This window comes from Bombyx mandarina, chromosome 01, assembly GCF_030267445.1.
Source record: "Bombyx mandarina strain Sakado chromosome 01, ASM3026744v2".
NCBI lineage: Eukaryota > Metazoa > Arthropoda > Insecta > Lepidoptera > Bombycidae > Bombyx > Bombyx mandarina.
In genome coordinates, this window is record NC_143208.1 from 14,040,940 (window position 1) to 14,056,574 (window position 15,635).

A 15,635-nucleotide genomic window follows, 5' to 3' on the forward strand; every position below is an offset into this window, starting at 1 on the left:
TAAAACTTACGTTATGTATAGTACATTATATATAAATTCATTGTTTGACTTATTGTAGATGCCTATTTTTACGGCTATGAGAATTGAACATCATAAAGTATATCTTTATAATAATCTAATATTATATCAGCTACCTCAATTAATAATAATGAAAATTGAACAGAATGTTAGTAGTACCTACTATCCTGTTTGTTTTTGCTGCAAAATAATATATTCCGTTTCGTACAACTAACAGTAAAAGATGAATCCAATGCATTTGGGACTTCGACCTCTTGTCACAAGGTGGCATTCACGTTGTAGAGTCATTATGTTATCGATTTCATAAAATTTTCGCTATTTGGCTTAAGCGACATTTTGTTTAATACCCGATATTTATCTTTGTAATTAAAAGTGCGATTTATTTAGTACTAGCATCAACAGTTCGATATTTTTAATTGAACTTTATTTAAGTTTACTTCATTGTAATAACTGAAGAAGTTTTTTTGTTTTTTTTTTCCAATTTAGAACCTTAAATGGAAGAGCCACGTTTGCGACGAAGGGCTCGGCGAGTAAATTAACCCACGGACACAGCCCACTGAGTTTCCCGCCGGATCTTCTCAGTGGGTCGCGTTTCTGATCAGTAGTAGGTTAGGTAGATTCTGCGAAGCACTGCTCTTGGTAGGGTTCGTGTTAGTAGCGACGTCAGGTTTGAACCCCGTGAGCTCACTTACTTGTGAGGGCTACGCTGAAATGGCCTCTCAAGGCCATCAGCTTAGGTAGAAAAAAAAACCTCTCCGGTAAAGTTGCAAAAATGTCACTTAAACCAAATAGCTTTTCACCCCTCTTTATATCCTATATTATTTCGACCGCGAAGCAGTAATGAGTTTCGGTTTGAAAGGTGGGATAGTCGTTCTATCATAGAGCTGAAACTCAGACCTCACGTCTCAAGATAGGTGGCGGCATTTACGTTGTTGATTTCTATGGGCTACGGTATCCACTGAACACCAGATAGACCGTGGACTTCTAGGTCATCCGTTTAAGCAATAACAGAAAGGAATTTTTTTCTAATCATTTAATAATTCAAGTCTAGCTTCTAGTCATTTAATTTCTTAAACCAATGTCTTGTCCCTATTTAAATTACGAAGCTCTTAAAGAGCTTTGAGTTCAAACTCGATCCTTCTAACAATTCAAACGTTGTTTAACAAAAAAAGAAAACTTTTTAGTGCCTGCTGGTTAGCGGTTTTACCACCCTAATAATTACTTAATTATCCGGTGGTCCCTCCTTGATTTACAATGTGCTTTGAATGAACTATAAACGTCTTACGTAAACAATTTAGATACAAAACTTGGCCTTAAGTTAAAGGTATTTTCAGATTAGAATATGCATGTGAAAAAGATATTTTAATGTATTAATTATGTAAACAGTAAACACCGAATATCACTAACCCACGTTTATTACACATTTTATCCTGAAAAAAGACTAAATTAACAAAATAAAATAATTCATGCAACTTCGTTCCTCGCTTTCCCGCTAGAAAGTCACGACAGGTTCTAAACCCAAATATCTTTTTTATCCTAGTTATAATAATTTTTTTTTATCCTAGCTGTATATAGCAGACTACTGTCCATTAAAATTTGTTAATTAACTTCATAATGTGAAAGATGGTTATGCGACATCGCGTTTTAATCTCGCAAATTCACATACTAATATATATTCGGTTCTGATTATTGCAAAGGCTATCGGCGCGGCGTCGGCCCTAACTTAATTGTTTTCTGATTTCATAAACCTTAAACATGTAATTAGGTTAATAGCATTTATTACATTAGAAAAATCATAAAAATGGATCGTCTTATAAATTATCATCATGTTATGTAAATTCTAAGCAATAAACTATTTTCCTGAATTCAGACACGGATTTCCATAATTTTTTAAAAGGCTTCAATAGTAAATTTTCGCGATGGGATTTAGACAGCTTTGAATTCGTGTTTTAATACATGAAAGTTTGTTTTATTATTAAACTTTTTGTTTAAACGAGTAATTAATTATATAAAAAGTGATTTGTTAAATGTAGCATTAACTTGTAAACGATGATAAATATAGTAATTTCTATTTCGAATACAAACTTATTTTATTTCTGTGGCGAGTATACAAATAGCTTATCGGCTACTAATATGACCTATTAATCGACAATAACAGCTTTATTTCTCAAGAATTTCCTCTATACTTACTTGGCTCCGTATCAAATTTTCTGGCTATATATTATGGAGCAGTATAGTGGAATAGTGTAGGTTTTACTACAGGAAAATAAGTGTTTGCCGCGAACGAAGCATTTCAAATGTTCGGGCATAATCATGTTTAATTTTGACAAAAATGTATTGTCTCAAAGGTTGAAGAAAGTTAAATCAAGAATTGTACGTGTTGAAATGTTATTGCCTTGTTGAGACAAATATCTTCTCTTAAAATCTGTTTTGGACAAGGAGATAATTTAGAACTATATATATGTACCTCGTAAATTCCAAGAACAAACAAGTTTACGAACATTGACCTCGCGATTCAACAGGAATATTATATAATAATTATGTTTGTACGACGATAATGCATAAGTTTATACTTCCAACTTTTAAATATTAGGGGTTAAAGTATGAAATTGCCGATTTGTACTGATAAATTGAAATTCGTTTTTTTTTCATTTAACCCTTTTATTTAATCAAATATCTACCATTATTACCTATACCTATACCCTTACCATTGCTGTCATCTAATAGGAAGGTCATTTTTGCCTTTGCGATAGAACTCTGGTGATCTAGATTCTACAAATTGTGAAGCATGAAAGCATTGTGTACTGCCTGCTGGGAAGAAAACTTTTTGTCACGTAGAAAATTGTCCAAATCACGAAAAAAATTTTAGTCCTTTGGAGCAAGGTCTGGCGAATACGGAGGGTGACGAATGATTTCTAAATGCAGTTCCTGTAGAGTTGAAACGGTTTCTCGTACTGTATGAGGTCTCGCGTTATCATGGAGCAATAATAGTGAAGATCGATTCATGAGTCGGGGCTGTTTCACTGCAAGTTTTGCTATCATTGTTCGGAGTTCGGCACAACAGACATCTGGCAATTTCTTGACCAGATCGAAGAAAGTTATTAGTGAATAACACCATGCTGAGACCACTAAACTGTTAGCATTATCTTTTTACTGGTAAGCTTTGCTTTAGGACACTGTTTCGTTTGACCTGGGGTCAGCCATTGCATTTTTCGCTTGCGGTTGTCGTAAAGAATCCACTTTTCATCACATGTCACAATTCGATCCAATATTCCTGCATTTCTGTATCGATTCAACAAGGCAACACAAGTTTCAACACGCGTTTCTTTCTGCAATGTTAAACCATGCCGCTAATTTCTGGGTGGTTTGGCTCGGATCGGCTTCCACCATCTCTTTCAATTCATTGTTAATCACATGTGTGATTCGTTCTTCAAATCAAAATATCCATCACGAAAGCGTTCAAAGCAAAATCGCACGGTCGTTCATTATCAGTCCCCTCTCAAAACGCAACATTGACATTGCGAGCTGTTTCTGCAGCATTAGTTCCGCGACGGAACATGTATTCAAAAATCACTGGAATTTTCGAAGTATCCATCTTTCTTGTCTAAGCTGAATAAAAAAAAACAACTGAAAGTCGATAATCGAATTTTGCACATTTTTTAAAACAAGAACCTCATAGGTACCATTTGAAAAAGTTTCACTCAAAAATCTCAAACCATGAAGGTTCTATGTTAATTCGAAGTACCTATTACAATAGAACGGCAATTTTATACTTTAACCCCTACGAAACGAATCTTTTTAGTATTAGTTTATCACATCTTGATTGCTTTTCACGTGCATTGTTCTTCTCGTATGCTATTACTTCAATATTTTCATTAGTCTCTTATGATTGTTATCATCTACTTTCATAGACTAAAGATCTTTATCAATATAGTAATGATTATGTAACAAGAATTCTGATTTTGAAACAAATTAATGATATCAAAATCGTTCCTAGTTAGTGATAGCAATCGTAAATGAAGATTTTTTCAAAAAAACTTTTGGTTATGATCATATCGTCAAATGTGCAAAAGTCATCGTAACCCAAAAGAATATGACCAACTGTTACTGTGTACTCGTATCAAGTAATACGACAATGGCGGTGTAATCCCGTGTTCATAAACTACATCCACGATTATTGAATAATGTCGTGTAATAAAAATCAAACTCGTAAAACTTATAAAATTGCGTATTCTGAATTCCTCGACTTGCCTTTTACTACTGCAAAGGAGTCACGCGTTTGATGGTTTGGGAGAGCTATTTATTAAACAGTAAAAAAAGCGATTTCGACATTATGTCTCTAAATAGGTGGTGGGATTCTCGTTGTGATAGTCTACGGGCTACGGTAGTCTCTTTGCCAATACCAGTTGAACCTTGAACTCGTTTCAGACATCTAGTACATTAAAAGAAGTTTGTATAAAACGTGTTTATCTTTAATTAAATCTAAAGGAAAAACTTAGTCTAATTAAAAGAATGGTGCGGGATTTCAGCTCGAAACTGAATTCGTTAAATTGTTAATTACTCTGTATTTGAAGCGGTTTGTTTTTAATATTTTTTCAGTGGCCAATCTTCTTAACTCTTGAAGAAGTACGAAGTAAATCCGCCGCAATAAAAAACCGTGCCGCGTTCATTTTTATAGATCCAGAGGTCAGTCGGGCAATGGGCTAGATTAAATTAAATAGATGAATCATATGTACCAAACATATTATTCATATTGGGCGACGCCAATTCGTACTCAAATCAAACGACTTGTTTAAAAACGCCTATTTTTTTTTGCTTATTATCAGAACTTTATTCTAAAGCTTGCTTACTTTTGGTAATATAATATAATAGATAATTTTACAAACATAAAAAAAAACTAGAATTCGCTCCTAAATCATTATCATGCTAGCTTACTATAGCGATCGGCTTAAAAAAATCAAAGAACGAACGCATAAAACTACAAATCCGTTTGAATAAAGCTACTTATCGGAGCGAATACATCGTCAAGGTCACGCGTCTCCGACGTCGCCGATGCAGCGTGGTTAGTGCGGTGTCCATGGCTGACCACAACCCGAGGAAATATACATTGGCCGACGTTGCGCTCATGACACAGGCTCGTCGGTCTAGTCACACACTTCGTGGTTCGCTCGTAGTCGTCTTCGCGCCCTCTCGTTCCCACTCTCTTTGCTTACTTCACTTTACTAAGTTAGTGTTCCCACGTCGGCCGTGGACGTGTGACGTGTCTCGCGTGCTGTCCAATCAATTGAATACGATCAAAATATGTGAATATTTATTTACGTTTCGAGATAAGTGAAATATCACGTGTTCAGTCAATTATACAATAGGTAAACGGTTTTTATTTATTGATACGATTAAATCTCTGTCGGACCGGTGTGTTATTGTTATGTTTACATCGTGTTTTGAAGGCGCACAGTGAGTACTACGCGTCGGGTCGCCGGTTTGTCTGGCTGGCGTATCGCGACACTCGTACTCACCAAAATTTTATTACCATTAAGCCACTAAAAACAATAGCAAACAATAGTTTACTCAAAATTTAAAAATATATGCTTACCTTCATTAATCAGAACACACGTAGAAGTAGAAACAAACACATCCGACATTCAAAAACAAAAAATATTCGTAAAGACAAAGCTTAACAGAAAACTACGCTAAAATATTTTTATGAGTCGGATGTTCATGTCGAGAGTAAGGTTTCATAAGTCTGACAATCAAAAAGGCAGTCTCCTTGTGATACGATTAAGGGACAATGATATTGGGCTGATCCAATCATTCCCTTTCACGGTCTTATTGAGTGAACCTTTTATAACAGTCGTATTATGTAAATGCGTGACGAAATGAAGACATTTTAATAATTTATTAATCACCGATAATCCGAGTTCCTGATTATAAACATACGTGTATATGTATGTGTGTTTTAATATTTATGTTGATAAAAACGAAGATAATCGTTTTTTTTTTGTTTTTGTAAATTGCTGCTTATCTAACTTTACTATTTATATTTTAATAATCAATGGAGTAACAAATCAGTTAAATCAATATAAGGTACACTGATCGTCATTTACTGTAATAAGAATATTCAAAGGTAGTTAATGAAAATAATTAAAAACGTGATATTGCACCTGTTTTGCTTCGGGAAACTTTTGCTCTATAAGTGCTTAAAGTCAAATCGAGAATCATGAAAACGTTCCTAAATTCTAAATCATTTTGAGATTCGTTTGCCCCTGAGATGTTTTTTTTTATCTTGATAATACCATCAATTTATGATAATGCTGTATGAACAATGTATTTTATCTAACTTTTGTAACACGTTAGTCCGTTTACGAGTACTTGGAAAAATCATGTTTCTCAAAAACGTATCATAATAACACCCATATTTTTTTTGGTAACAGTGGTGAAACTTTGTTTTACTTAAGTACCGAAGACCACACACACACCACGACTTCGCCTCTTGAGACAAGACGTAGAACTATTATTACGTTGCATTGTCGGAGTGCAGAATTACTTTGTGTTAGAAAAAAGTACGACGAGGGTAACAAGCTAAGGCCTCAAAGGGGCTTAGCACCAATAAGCTTTTAAAGTACCCTAACCAATAATAGTAATCTTCCTTTACTCTTATTGTCTACGATAGTTCATCCGATATTAAGGATTTTACTGTCGCTCATTACGACATCGGCGATACTCGGGACCCAATCCGTAGCCATTTTCATTAGATTCTTTATAAAACTTTGCTAAGAAGGTAGTGCATGCGGACCTAATGATTGTCACTAACCACATAGTTTTCTGCTCCTAAAATTTCAAAACACAACAGAATAAATAAATGACGCTGTTAACCTGTCGCAAATGGACCGGTTGTCAGTGAGAAATGTATTGTGATGAACTGACAACAGTCCTTAATGTAATTTCAAGGCGTTAGTAATAAAATTGGAACGAAGAAATAAACGTTTTAATCTAATACGTTTATTAAAGCTGTGCAAAGAAACATTTTTGGATAGTTCAAATAAGGAGGACGACGTGCACTCACCGATGTCTGTTCGAAGGTTAATAAGAAACAGAAAAAAGCATACTAGAGAATTGTTCTTGAATTTTTCTACCCATTTATGTTTAGGATTAGATTATGGATTATTTAGTACGAATTTTCAAGTAGTGGTAGGGCTTCTTGTGAGCCCTTATGCCTTATGCCTTCATTACTGTCATGAAGGAATAATGCGTTTAGGTTTGAAGGGTGAGGCAGCCGTTGCACTACAAAAATGGACACTTAGAACTCATGTCAAGATGGGTAGCAGCGGCATTTACATTATGGGCTCTATGGGCTCCTGTAACCACTTAAAACCAGGTGGGCTCGTTCATTCATCTAAGCATTAAAAAAGGTGTTTCTTATTTAAGGCCATTGATAAAGACGTTATTATGACGATAAGTAAGCTCTATAAAAACTACTACGAATTAATTGTTTTACTCCAATCTGAACATAAGTCATTTATTCACGTGCATACGTACGTTCTTAGTTCACGAAAATTTTGTTTTTTGCTAATAATTTGACCGCATTTGAAACAGGACTTAATGTTGGGTGCACACTTTATCGTTCAAGATATGGTTTTATAGTGTCTAAAATCGGGTCTACATGTGTGCGTAACGAGTACAATTATAATTTTCATCAGTTTTTTTATTATAACCATATGCTTTTAAGTACTGAGATATTAATATAACTCAGTCCTTTAGTTTTTGCGTGAGACTCGAATGAACCGACAACCGTAAATGTAGTAATACCAAAAATTTATGATAATTTGTGCTGTGCTCTTCACTAGTCATCCAATATATTTACAACTTTAAAATAGTAGTAAATTAATAAAGTAATTATTTTAGATTAGTATAAAATAGATTCACGTTTATATAATTTTATGTTATGTATAAGGCCCGCAAGCTCTCTTTGGTTTTTGAGGAAAATGCCGCTTTATTAAATTAAAAAAAACCTTACAAATTATCAGCTTTTCTCATCTGTCTGGTAAATTTCGAATATCTTGGCGGTAGAAGTGTTAGTCTTTTGAGCCTGATCCGTCTTTGTTTTGATAACTGTATATGAGCGCAAATGCTGATCAGCCAAACCTTATACCATCGAACGGAACAAATAATATGCAATCGGACGGTGCATCATCTGGGGAATATGATGGGTGGGTAGGACGTCCCATTTAAGAGTTTGCAAGTAAGTTTTAACGGGTTTGGCAACGTGAGGCCGAGCATTGTCATACAGGAGTATGATTTTATCATACCTCTGGTTGTTGTTTGGCCGTTTTCCGCACAGTGCTTGACTTAATCGCATTAATTGAGATCAATACCGTTCGACAGCGATGGTTTCGTTCTTTTCAAACAATTCATAATAAATAACCGACCGGTTCCAACCAAATACACGGGATGATGAAGTGACGATGAAGTCGTCGTGGCCTAAAGGATAAGACGTCCATTGCATACGGTGTTTGAATCCCGCATGCGGGTACCAATTTTTCTAATGAAATACGTACTCAGCAAATGTTCTCGATTGACTTCCGCAGTGAAGGAATAACATCGTGTAATAAAAATCAAACCCGCAAAATTATAATTTGCGTAATTACTGGTGGTAGGACCTCTTGTGAGTCTGTACGGGTACCACCTGCCTATTTCAGCCCTGAAGCAGTAATGCGTTTCGGTTTGAAGGGCGGCGCAGCCGTTGTAATCATACTGAGACCTAAGAACTCATATCTCAAGGTGGGTGGCGGCATTTACGTTGCAGATGTCTGTGGGCTCCGGTAAACACTTAACACCAGGTGGGCTGTGAGCTCGTCCACCTATCTATGCAATAAAAAATAAAAATAACCTTCGCAGTGTGAATATTCGGCCGAACTGCGATGTAGAAGCATGACCGGGCACTCAGTCCCCAAGATTTTTTTGAGAAACAGCCCGAACTTAGTTGTGCACGTAATAGTTTTCAAAATTTCCAAAATTAATCAATCTATTTTAATCTGGGGTGAATGAATTTGTTTTACTGCTTTTAATATCACTTTATTGTTTTATATTGAATGCAAAGTTTATGCTTAAGCATGAAGTTATATATTTTTAAAATAAAAGGTTTCTTTTTTGCCTAAAATTATAAAACTCTTTCTAGAGTTAATTAACCTTCATGCAAGATTCGAAACTACATACAGACTTATATCTACCTGTAAGCGGATCTTGAATTTGCGTTTATATCACCAATATGCTTCTTGGTAGTATAAAGTCAACACCAAAGTATGTACAATAAACAAAAAAACTTTTAATTGGGAAATCAAGAATTCACAGGGCTTAGAATATATTTTTTTCTTTTCCTTATTATGAAATGTAAAAATGTTTTATGTTTTTTATTACATTCAAATAACGTCTAAAATGAAAAGGGTATTTATTACGAAAAACTGTTGGAGTTACAAATGCGTACGTCGTCGTTAGCGAGTAGCGTTTATGTTTTTTTTTTTTTGCCAATACAACGCTGCTTTACATCCTGTGATACCAAAGTACTGCCTTTGGCATCACAGGCACTTTGCTCACCTACTGTTTGTGTTCATGTATATTTTTTACCACATATCATTCGGTTCAATGGTACATGGTAGCGTGTAATACCCTCCACAGTGTTTCTCGAACGCTATGACACAACCGTCTTCAAACAATGTTTGAAAAAAATTGCACTCTCAGCGGTGCCTCTGCTATTGCTAATATCTATAAACCTCGATGGTCATCAGGCGAGCCAAATGCTCGTCTACCCATTAATTCAATGAAATTATACGCAATGTATACGTGCTTATGTAAGTACTGTTAATGTAACTGCTCTCGCACGTTTTGCAAAAGACCAAGAGGGTGACAAATTAACGCATCTCTGACTCACGCTGGTTCTAGACCAGTGAGGTATTTCGGGGGTAGAAGATGGCAGTGGTTGGCTAGTCTAGGTGTGCGTTGGATAGCTCATTTAGTGGCAGACTAAGCGGTCGTAGCGACAATGACTGACTGCTTGGCATCCCATGGGGGCAGGGTCAAAGGAAAAGTGACATGAGTTGAGCACATCACTTTGTCCCCACTCTGCCTCACTTAAGTTTTATCGCATGTTGTTGAGTAATCGGCATTTTTTAGTCTTAGTTGCAAATCCCACATGCCAACAGACCCAAGGCGTAGGGAATGGCTATTCCTCTAAACCATAGAGAAAACCATAGAGAATAGGAAGAAAATTTAAAAAACATTTCCTCCCCAAACTTAGGAGAAATAATGGAACCTGGTGTAACATAAACATTGTCATAATTGTTTTATAAAATTAAATTGGATTTTTTTCATCAATCGCAATTTCAAAATGAAAATCCACATGAAAAAAGCATGATACATGCCCGGTTCATTCGCTGTTCTAAATACGCCAGTAACTAACTTTTGTATCGTAGAAAACTATTGACCTGGAATCCATTAATATTCATTGGCTAGCTAGGTTATCGTATGTATAATGAGAAAAAAACCCTCAGAACTCTGTTAAAAAAAGACAACGAGTTATTTATTGTATAGGCGAATCGCAACAAAGTGAAAAGTAGGTCGCTTGTTATGAGAATAATTTGGTTTTATTGGCAGGCTCTTCGCTCACCTGGTATTTTCAAGTTATTTATTTTTGGTGGTTGCAGGGTTATTGTTAGTTTGGTAGGCGGTGCAAGACGGCTCCTGTGCGCCAGCCACGGTGTGTCTCCCGAGACGACCTCCTGTGGGATCTTACTGGGGATGAAATCCCGTACTGTTATCAGGACGGGGTACGAAGGCGAACTTTCGGCGCGCATTATCCGGTACCGTGGGTTTCGTGGAGTCGGAGTGGTGGAGCTCTATGGGGCTTAGTCGGTAGTTGGTTTTGCGGGGCAGGTCTTGCGTTGCGCCTCGCGTGCCGGCAGGAACTGGAAGAAGAAGAGGACTTCGGTCTTCCTCTTTTTCTCTGGCGCACAGGGAAGAGGCGCAGGACTCCGACATAACCCCCCTCGACCGGGTATCCATAAACAGATTCACCCGAGTAAAAAAAGAAAGGTTTTATTGTTAGTCCGCATGGCTCGCTACCAACCTACCTGACTGAATCTAACCTAAACCTGACTGATTCAACGACGAAGCAATCATGCGTTCCGTTTTAAAGGGTGTTATTCAATAAAATGTAGACTTTGGCTACGTCTCAAAAGAGCTTAAAACTTGAAATTGTGACCTTGGATTATGACTGACTATTATTCAAACCTGAACTTTTGATTACCTTACAGTACCTGCCGAACGAGTGACACTGGTATCATGCTACCCCACAAAATTGTCAATGTGTAATAATTAAATTTAAAAAAAAATCATTTAGAGTAGTCAATTATAGAATGTTAGCGTACTGTGTAGATGATGGTATTTGATATTTGTACGCTTTGGAACAATAACATCTGTGAAACGGCCATTTTGCATTTTATCTAGTTCATGTTACCTCCACTGAAATTTTATTCCGATACGGCTTTGTCGGTTATTTTCAATAGTTTCTTCAAATTATTATCAATGTTCATTAATTTTATAGAAAGTTTGTGTCGTAGTCCCATAATGTATAATACTTTATTGGAGTTTAATGTTTTTTACTAGTGCTGGGACGCCTTGCCTATTTCTGCCGTTAAGCAGTAACGCGTTTCGGTTTGAAGGGTGGAGCGGCCGTTGTACTGTAAAAACTGAGGATCCATTAACGGTGCTTTTAGGTACCACAAGCACCGGTCACCGTCCTCGCCGAACCCGTCGCTTGCGACGAAGGGCTCGACGAGTTAATTAACCCATAGACACAGCCCACTGAGTTTCTCGCTGGATCTTCCCAGTGAGTCGCGTTTCCGATCCGGTGGTAGATTCTGCGAAACACTGCTCTTGCTAGGGCCAGTGCTAGCAACACTCCCGGTTTGAGGCCCGTGAGCTCACCTACTAGCTCGGTGAATCTAGAATAACCCCTCGAGGTTACTAGAAAAGGTAGGAAAAAAAACTGAGACTTAGAACTCGTGTCTCAAGTTAGATGGCGGCTGTTACGTTGTTGGGTAACCACTTTATAACTGGTGTTCCGTGAGCTCGTCCACCGTTCTAAGCAATAAAAAAAATGTACATGTGGGGCCAGTTTAGTTTCATCAAACAGTTTCAAACAAATATCATTTCGCACATTTAGCGATAGTCACAATGGTGCGGGCCCGGGTTTTACCGGTGATGAATGTTTCTTAACAAAGCTCTTTTCCTTACCCTTAATAGCAAAAAATGTTACTATATAGAATTAAATATAATAGAAACGTAAAGGACAATTGTGAATTGTGTTTTAGAATTTGAAGATTTAAAAGTTGAATATGATTTTTGCGATTGCGAAATCTACGAACGACTTCAATGAGGACATTTCTCTGGCGATAATTGAATTCATATTTTTTATTTATTTTAAAATATGACGGTCACTGTCTACTGGGCTTAATAATTTAAGTATTTAATTAATATATAGTATAAACCAACGTCATGGCGTCATGTCATCGTTAGATGGCAGCACCGGTAGATGAGGCGATATAAAAAAAAAAGAATGCGTAAAAGGGAATGAGATGGACTTTCATTGCATTTTTCACTAAAATTTATTTTTCAATATGATTTGGATTCACTTCCGTAATTTTATAATCTATTGGTACTATCGTATTAATTTTGCACTAATATCAATGGCTTTGATTATAGGTATACACGATCAATGGGTTTGAAAGATATATTTTTCGTTTGGTACTTACTGTCTGTGGTCTACGAAAAAACTGGTCCACGCTGTTTTTTGTAAAGTTGATTCCATGAAAAATGCTCTGAGGAATTGTTTGAGATGAGGCGTCGTTTCGTTTATCATCGCAGTGCCCACCACCAGAGCACAGTACACTCCTTTTACTTGAAAAATGTGTGTTCCTTCACAGTACCTTTAAAAGTATCGTTTTGGGCACCTCCAATCCAAGTATAATAGGTTGTTTGTTCTTCTTCACGCAAGGTTTGCAAAGAGTTCCTAACGGCAGGTAGCAGTTTAGCTGAGCCCGTGGCATTGCGGATGTCCATGTGCGACGGTAACCATTCACTCACAGGTAGGCTTTAAACTTGTCGGTCATTGATGGAAAAAAGGTTCGAGCTTGTGTATATCTTTATAAAACAACTAGCTGTACCCGTCCGCTTCGCTGGGCATTCAAAATTAACATTATTGTTTCTCACCCCCACAAACATTCTCATCATTAACGCCCCCGCAACTGGTGTAGGGAGTCTAACACTCATATAAATATTAGCCTATCCATTAAAGTACATGTATTTTCTACATAGATACCAAGTTTCAAGTCAATCAGATGCATGGTTCAGTAGTTATAACGGAACATCCGTAAAAACCACTGTAGATTTATATATTAGTATAGATGAGTATCGTTTTTTAAGTCAACACGTCTTACAATACAATAGCATAGAAATAAATTTTCAGGTGATATAATTTTAATGTTCTTCTAGCTACTGTTATTAATTTGCTACTATCTATAGCTGTGTTCTACCAATGCCATCTCTTTAACAATACTTACGAATTTTGTATCATTGCGATTGGGTTTCAATAACCTCCTAACACCAGGGGGACTCCCTGTTGCTTGGCCCAAGAATGGTGGCCACAAAAATCGACAATCTCATCCCGGACAATCTTATCGGTCATGGGCACTCTTACTGGAAAGTTCTGGCCAAAAATAACTTTAAATATTGGCCCGTTAGGTCGATTGAATGAAATATATCCGAACTGTATATTACGCTGAAATAAATACACGTTTTGTTATATCTGGAGAACACTCGTATATAAAGTTTTAAAATGTAAAATATGTATTTCAGTAAATTTTGTGAATATACTCGTATACATATCTAGAATTTAAAATATCATTATCATTTCATAACAACGATGGGCACTGAAAAAATAATTTTATTGAACATAATATTCATTAAGAATTTAATGTACTATCTGTAAATGAAATCTGTTATTCCACTGTCGATATGTACCGTGAATCTTAATTTAAAAAACGATAACCTTTCTGAATTGTCAACGAAATGTAATGTTACTCGAAATATTCTTAAATGGTCTTAAAATATTTTTAAACTTTGTACAATCTGTAATTACTTAAACAAATATATTAAAAAGCTTTAACTGACTATTAATATACGGTGAAGCTAGTAAATTGATTTTGCGATAGACAAAAGGGATGTATCTAAAGTACATTAAAGTAGATTTCAATTTGTACTATAATATTAAATTTCGACCTTTAATTTCAAGCACAACAATAATGGTAACAGTTCTGCTCGAGACAATTCATGATTATATCCTGCGGGAATTGTTAAAATACAATTAGAACAATCAACAGAACTACCGTTTGGTTAAATCATAGTTTGTTTACTTGTTGATATATATAGTACATATTTTAGGTAATTAGTAGGATTGGCATGAGGAAAATGTGTACGCTGGAATCTTGGACTATTGACACCTTTTGCAAGAAAATACAATAGTAAACAAAAGCACCCAAAGTTTACATGCGTAAAGCAGTGCCCTTTGGGGTTAAGTCATCGCTTAAAAGCGTAAAGATATCAAGGTGAATGCCGCCACTGACACCACTAAGTATTGTCGAAAATAGGTTGGAAAGCTTTTTTTTTTTTTTATTGCTTAGATGGGTGGACGAGCTCACAGCCCACCTGGTGTTAAGTGGTTACTGGATCCCATAGACATCCACAACGTAAATGCGCCACCCACCTTGAGATACAGGTTCTAAGGTCTCATGTATAGTTACAACGGCTGCCCCACCCTTCAAACCGAAACGCATCACTGCTTCACGGCAGAAATAGGCAGGGTGGTGGTACCCACTCGCGTGGACTCACAAGAGGTCCTACCACCAGTAAAATTATAAATTATATTTTCGTGTGCGGGGCTCGGTACGCCCAGTGAAACAGGACTTTTATATTATTATTATCTTTGAAAATTTACTAAAAATGCTTAATCAGCAAAATTAATTTTCCTATTTTCTAACAGAATGATACTCTTGCCTAAAATCTATTCGGAACATCATCGCTTCAAATTTAGAGAGTAAAATTATCTTAAATAGTGTCAATGTTTAAGCTTTAAGGCTTTAGCGATTATAAGACCACTTTGACGAATTGAAGTAACCATAACTTTAGTGATCACTATCTATCGTTTTTTTTTTAAATAGGTCAATTCTAAAACTTATAAAATATAAATAACAACTATTCACTTTATAATACAATGCACAAAAGTCGTATACTTTTATAAATATGTATTTAAAGGATTCTACTAAAATCCGTTGTACCGCAATATAATCACGCATGCGTCCTGTAGCAGACGTTTTTTACCCTGCATCACGGGCCCCTTCGTATTGCCGACATTCCCGTCTGTGACACAATCGCACTCCCCTTAAATAGAACGCAATGGCCTTGAAATCTTGCTAAAACTGGTTCATGTACCTTATCTACGCTATTAATGCATTTATGAACTTGTGCTTCAATTCATGCGCATGTTCTCACTGGACCTAACCGTTGAC

The 15,635-nt window shown here is 36.3% G+C and overlaps 1 protein-coding gene across 3 annotated transcripts in view; it reads left to right on the forward strand.

Moving 5' to 3' along the window:
• Snf4agamma (SNF4/AMP-activated protein kinase gamma subunit) overlaps positions 1–15,635 on the forward strand; it is a 90,722-nt gene that overhangs the window by 35,839 nt on the left and 39,248 nt on the right. Inside the window, exon 1 of one of the 3 annotated variants that reach the window (XM_089730707.1) lies at positions 5,074–5,384. The exons of the other annotated variants lie outside the window; for them this stretch is intronic. The gene's annotated coding sequence lies outside the window, so the exon portion shown is untranslated. Of the gene's footprint in view, positions 1–5,073; positions 5,385–15,635 lie in introns of those variants that run through there. 3 annotated transcript variants of the gene reach the window in all.